Raw genomic sequence first — 7,461 nt, forward strand, 5'->3', positions numbered from 1 at the left:
GAGCCAATCTTTCTTGAGCTTGTTGGCTTGCGGGTGCTGATCCTTCTTAGTGTGTTTAACATGTGTGTGTTTGTACAGTATTGCATGTGTGTTTCCATAGTTTCCATAGCTCTGTAAAGAGATTGCTGGTGGAGACACCTGACTAATACTCTTAACAAAAATAAATACTCTATATTTGATTTATTTATTCACTTTATTTACTCCTGTTTCTGGAGTAAATTAGATTTTCTTATTTAGGATTTTCAACTTGATTCACTCAAAGTAGCAGCAGAGTGGTAAAGGTGGTGATTTTCTCTTTTTTTTTGGGGGGGGGGGGGGGGGGGGGGTTATCCTCACCACAGCTTTTTCTTGTCTGTGTTAATATACTCTCAACACCAGTGCTCAAACATTTTAGCAAATATCGCAATATGTCTGGTCTATGTCTCAAAGTACAGTTGATGCCAGACCCATTTCTAGCATTAATAGCCATTTTAAAACATGAAGATATTTGCGCTATTGCTGAAATGACTTGTATTTTGTGTTGACATGTACAAGAGAATTTAAAGTAACGCTCCAGTTATTACGTTTTGGACTTTCTTTAAGTTGGGGAACTATCCTGACGTTTAGTCGTTGGTATGGTTCAAACTCCAAAAACACTGAATCCTACATTCTCCATATTTCAACTGAAGAGCATCTTGCAAAACCCCTGCCTGATAAATATCTTACAAACTCCATGACCAAAGCAATTTAGCACCTTTCATATAAAGCAGGTCTTGACTGCACTCTTTAATATACATTTAAATATACATGTACTCTTTAAAATACATTTAAAATACAGGAGGAAAGAGTCATTCCTTTTTATTTTTACACTGCCCTTTATCATATTACATCAGGGCCATTCAGACTTATAGACCCATAGTGGCCTAACTTGTATTTATCCCTAAAAAAAAATCAAGTGAATCTATTTTTTAATTAAGGGCTTTACCCCATTGTATATCTAAAATACTCATACTAATGAAAAATAACTACTTCATAAAACAACTTCAAACTAACAGCAAAGGTGGTCTGAAAGAACACGATCCTGTGGTCCTCATCTTCAATTAAACATTCCCCACAAATATGCAGCGTCATCATTTAATCACACTCATTGTGCATGGGTGTTAACTTCTGTCCTTTGCTGGATTCAGATAAAGGTTAAGGGAATGTGTCATGATGAAGGATCTTTAGTTTATAATGTGTGTGTTATATCAGTGATCACACATCTACATACTGTATGCTTCCTAAATTTATATCTAAGCTTCCCTGCATGTGTAAGTGTGTGTGTGTGTGTGTGTGTGTTGTGATCATGGGTGAATGAGCCTTTTCACTGCTTATCTGTACATTCGTGGCTTGTGTTGTTGCTCCCTGATCCATGCAAGTCAACTGAACCTGAAGAAGACAGCATTCATTGTGTGAGTGCGTGTTTTAGTAGCTGTTAGCTCGTGGGATCAGGGTGTTGGACAACAACATGATTCATCTTTAATGCATCCATAAAGACATGTTGGCTCTACACGTGGAGGTTTTGGTTCAAAATGGGACTTTCAGCCATTTGAAATCTAAAACATGGTATTTAACTTTAGTTGACATTATTAAGTGTCTTAAGAGCACTGTTTTATAGTCGAATTGCTTTTTACAAAGAGAAAGAATCACTGTTTTGGAGCTGTGAGTTAAACGAGAGGTTAAACTGTTCAATCCAAGATGGCTTTTAAGTGGATGAAGGAAGAGATTTGATTTGATTTTTACTTTGCATTACCTGGTTCCTATTATGAGAGTGGACTGATGCTCTCTTCTGTATTTAAATCATTTCTCTACAACTGTAAATTCTGTTTTATGTCTGTGCTAGTGCTGCATAAAAATGCTTAATAAGTCATACTGATGTCAATTTATCATTATGCCACTAAGTAGCATCACTGGATCTGTTTCAAATGAATTGCTATACTTTGTTATAATGTAAATGACCATGGTGGTGTACAATATGTCAACACATGTTCTGTTGATGCCACTGGCATACAATAACAATGTACTACTGGAGCCCAAATCATTTTTGACCTTTAGACCTTTATTTAAAAAGAGCTAAAAAGAGGACTTATTTGGTTTGTGTGATGAAGCCATCCAACACCATAAATTCTCAAATTGTGGCATGGGCCATAATTTAATTAAACTGTTGAAAGAACCAGACCTTTATTTACATTTTTTTAATATATTAAAAACATCCCTAAATCAGCTTTAAATTACTTATGATGCTGTTTGCTGTTAATGCAAACTCCACATTTCTAATATGTACTTATTCTATTAATATATTCCAAATCATTTACATTTACATTGCATATATTTTTATGACTAAAACAGTCATGTTACTCTCACCACTCTCTGAGTTGCTGCTCTGTTGTTTTAACAGACACTTTTTTTTTTTCATTCAATCATTTTTTGCCGGTGGCTTTCATTTTGCAGTTCAAAAAAAATCTTGGTTAAGCTCCTATTAATGAAACAATCAATGAACAAATCCTGCACTGATGTTTCCTGTTAAAAGCCTTCTAGTAGCTCAAAGGGAGTCATCTCTTCTGTTCTTGGCAGGCATGTAATGTGTAATATCTGCAGAAGGTGTACAGCTTAACTGATAGTAATTTAACAGCACTCAAATAAATGTCAAAGTAGAATTTTATTTTGTACTGAAATGTCCATTTTCATTTGTTTGTGCCAGTTGGTCATTATTTGAGACTCAACCATTATTTCAATGCTGGCTTTTGTTAAAAATCAATTTTACATACAATTTTGTATGGCCAGTAGGTGCTGCCAGTCTTGTCAATGAGCTTTCTTAGCTAGCTTAGTTAGCTGTATTTATACCAAACTCAAAATTAATTAAATGTCCATTAAAATCACAGAACACTTTATGGTTCATTTTATTGTAGCCCATGGAGGGGCATTTTTCAAACATTATATCATAACTGTTTTAGATTTATCATGTGAGTGAACCTCATGGCATTTGGTAGGTCTTGTGTGTGCAATATAGAACTAACTCACCTCTCATCTTAAAGGTTGAATCCGAACTTTATTATTGTTGTATATTCATGATTTTGCTTCATTTTGATGTGTGTTTGTTTAAATATCACGTATTCTGCACATTTTTCTTCTGTAGCAATATACTATGTTAGAATATTTCTGTACGGTTATATCAATTTGTATAATGTACAAGATACTATGTAACATTGTTCAAGGTATTGTACTAATCTGTTATATTTTTAAGGATTTTAATGACTGTTGACTTGGAGTAGATGATGGACAGAACCAAAGTGAGAAATATGTTAGAGACCAACAGGATAGTGCAGTCTGCTCACTGCTCATCTCCTTTATATTCTATATTCGGACTGCAGAGTAGAGGTAATCCTGCTCATAGAAGACTCCTCTGCTTTCTCCTCTGCCACTATTTAAAATAAAAGGCTAAACCCAGGAACCTAATTACACGCCCGCCCAATTGTTGTACATCTCAAGTCAATATTTAATCCTGCTGCCGTATTGAGTTTAACTGCAAGTTGAGTTACACTCAAAGTGGACATGTGCTCGATGGATTTCTAATGAGTTTTCCGATCACAAAGAAAACTGAGACCTTGCTTACAATACTGGAGATCAATTATCTACTGCCGAGCTAAGCAAATTCTCCTTGAGGCTGTGATCAGATAAGACACTTACATGCCATGCTGAAATACAAAGCATCACTGGTAATATTACAGAACACCTTGCAGGGAAACATTTGCAATTTTTAGCAGTATTCAAGCAGATAACCAAAAAATATGAAGACAACAAAGTCCGAAAATTGTGTTTGCTTTTCAGAAACTCACTCTAATGCACTGGATGTTGCTTTCTGGTGCCTTTTTACTGCCTTAATCAAAATGAATTTGTGGTCTATTTCCACATTGATGTTAAGTGCAGCATGAAAATAACCCAATTATCCACCCTTTGAGTCTGTTTCTCCAAAGTATGATTTGTTCGATATATTACCTTATCATGTAATTATTAAATGTGAAATGAAGTACTGCAGATTGCCATATTCATGCCCCATTGAAGTGAGTATTGCAAAGTGATGACCACTTCCAGCAGTAATTTTGGTGATATTTCTCCCTTATCAGATGCAAAAACTGAGCTGCAGGCTAACTCTTGGTAAAAAAAAAAAAGAAAAAAGGAAGGGACAATTTTGTTTAAAGGTGCATTAATTCGTTTTTTTCCCCTTTAGGGCAGCTGAACAAAAATAAAACACACATATTAGCTAATAAAGTTGTTAGCACGTGTATAAGCACTGTTGCATATCTTTACATTCAGCAGACACAGAGCAACAGGAGTTTAATAGTCACCCAACAAATGTATGTTTAATATTCACTCGTGTTTTGGTCTGTATGAAAAGATCTGTAGCTGCTAAACGCTATATGAGCTAGCTTGTACTAGCTAGCTAATTACTAACTTTAGTCTGTATGGCTGTTTCATGCTAGGTAGATACTTGACAGTCAGTTTATCATTTTTAGGGGGATAAAAATGAGATTAACCAGAGTAAAATTTGCAGGCCATAAAACCAAAACAATAAGCTAATTTATTTAGCTAATAAAGCTAAAGTAAACTACAGGGTTAGGTGACCACAAGAAACTCCCTTCACATAAAACACAGCCATTTATTGAAATAAAAAGATTAATTATTGCAACTTTAAGCTCAAGAGTGATAACTGCTGTACATGTGAGCATTGGAGGAAGCAGAAGACTTCAGCTATTAAAGGCTAACATGATTCTTCCAATAACATTAATGAGTTTGAGGGGGAAACATCAGAGAGCATGCAAAGGACAGCCTTGGTTATATTTCTTTGTGTGAGTGCCGGCAACTTTTACACAGCAGACAAACTTTGTGTATGATATCTTAAATCTAACATGTCAAGACACTCTTTAATGAGGACTTGTTTTCATATTAGCGCAAATCCATTACACTGGAGTTCACCGAGCGAGTGACGCACGCAGTCTGACTTGTCACGCCGCCTCACTGAAGCAGCCATTTCCATTTCCCCGAGAACATAATAATAACAACGAATCAAGAGATTTATCTCTGAACGCTTCCCCTCTCCTGTTATTTCCAAATGAAGATGACATTTCCCCTCAAGTACAAATTATTAATAAGCATTGTTGTTGCCCTCCCTGCTGCTCTTGCACTGTGCCTCTGAAGATTTGCCAGGCCTCAGTCGGGAAGCGTGATTGAGTTTGATGAGATTGATGGATTGATGCTGCTTTGATTGCTCTGACACCTCCAGTCAGGCTGTTGATTGTGTTTTAGGGAATGAGGAGAATAATGTGTTCATGTAATGTCTGTTTTACTTTTGCATCAACTTCTAAGTCATCTAACTAAGCATTACATTTTGGAATAGCTTTCTTAGATTAACACACAGTAGACTGTAGGAGTGATAAATGTTACAAAGCTTGAAACAGGTTTAATACACATACTATGTCTTGATAAAGAAAATGTTTATTATGAAAGGTATAATAGCAATTAACATTATTGTACATCTGGTGATTTTGATACTAGTAAAAGTTAAGAATATATATCTGGGTAGCTTTCCTCAGCTTTTGGGCTCTTCCTTAGAGTAGACATCATAGATGGACCTTTAATCCATTGTATCTGAACTAATAGCAAAGAAATGTTGCTTTGCACAATGTTGGTAATAATGTGAGAAAAAAATGATTGTTTTTAAAGCATTTTTTTCCAGTAAACTTTAGTTCCGCACAGCTTGTTTCATTGTCTTCTTATTGATTGAATGATGTCACTGATACAGTGGGAAGTGTTAGCTCCTGGTGTAGCTCGGTGGGTAGCAGGCAGTAACACGAACTCCACTCATGCTAAAAAATGTATTAGCTTACAATGCTGCAATGTTCTTGGGATGAAAATCTCATATAAAGTATCTACGTTATCAGGGCTGCCCCAACCAAAGATTTTCCTAGTTGACCAGCAGTTGGGAATTTAAGCTCACATGTTTCTGATATTAAGTTCAAGTCACAAAATTAGCCTTTAAAATATAAATGTTTGCAACAATGCTAACGGCAAGATTGGTAATGAATCTGAATGTGTCCCAACAACCAGCAACGAGACTGAGTTAGCCTTTTATATATCTTCCTAACTCTCATTTTAGATGGTTTAGATTGGTAGACTGGGTCACTGACTGAGTGATCAATTTACGCCATCAATTTTATAACACTTCTTTTATCTGTTGTTTAAAATGTAAAAAGGCCCTCTAGCATTTTATACACAGTCCAGCCATACAAGGTTTTGACCTAAATTTGACAAAGCGCAGCTCCAAATGGAGTTTGAGGGGTTTTTATTCTTGCAACTAACCGACCGATGAAAACTTGGTCGACTAAGACTCTTCTCTCATATATACAGTATATGTTACAGGGAAATAATACATAAATAAATACATTTCTTAAAATAACATTCATTCTTTGGTGTTTGACAGCATTGATTAAAAAAAAAACCAACAACAACTTTGACATTTGAATATAATATAATATAATATGGACAGAATGAGTAACAAATGTAATTATTAGTGAGACAGACATATGTGGGTGACGTGCAGATAATGCAGATGTGCATTGTCAGCTTTCAGCATTTCCAGATGGAGGTTCATTAATATCAAGCTGAAATTCATAACTGTGTTAATGACTCGGTTCAACACATTTAACACAGACCAAACAAAAACACTTGACTGAGCTGATAATGAATTCACTGCATGGTGTTATACGGTATGACAGAACACACACTTGACACACAAACAGGCATACAGGGACACGGTGGTCCACAGAGGTCGGCAGTCTTACAGTAACCAGCGTGTGATGAATAATTGAACAGAGGATTGGAGCAAATCAGACCACACCAGCAGAAGAACAAAGTCGGTGCTCAACACTCCAGGGAGGAGCTGCAGCCAGAGATAGACAGAGGGTTGACTGAGGGCCATCTTCTGTGTAAAAGAGCGAGAGAGGAACATTTGGAGAGGAAACTGTGGGAAAAGAGAATGAGAGAAGCGGCAAAGATAGAGGAATGTTTTTGACAAAATTCTGACCAGGTTCACTTATTCAATTACTATACTTAAGTACAATTTTAAGGGTACTTGTTCTTTACTGTAGTATTTCCATGTGATGCTACTTTCTACATCTCAGAGGGAAATATTGTACTTTCTACTCCACTACATTTATTTGACAGCTTTAGTTACTTTTCAGTTGAAGATTTGACACAATGGATAATATAACAAGCTTTTCAAATACCACACATTGTTAAAGATGGAACCAAAAAGCAGTGTGTAGTCGGCTCACATTTCAGATGTCTATGAGTTGTTAACAGCTCCACCAAATAGTGATTTTTCCCTCTTAACTTCTCACATGCTTTCATTTCAATAAATGTTCAAATGATCCAATATTTCAGCGA

This window comes from Scomber scombrus, chromosome 4, assembly GCF_963691925.1.
Source record: "Scomber scombrus chromosome 4, fScoSco1.1, whole genome shotgun sequence".
NCBI lineage: Eukaryota > Metazoa > Chordata > Actinopteri > Scombriformes > Scombridae > Scomber > Scomber scombrus.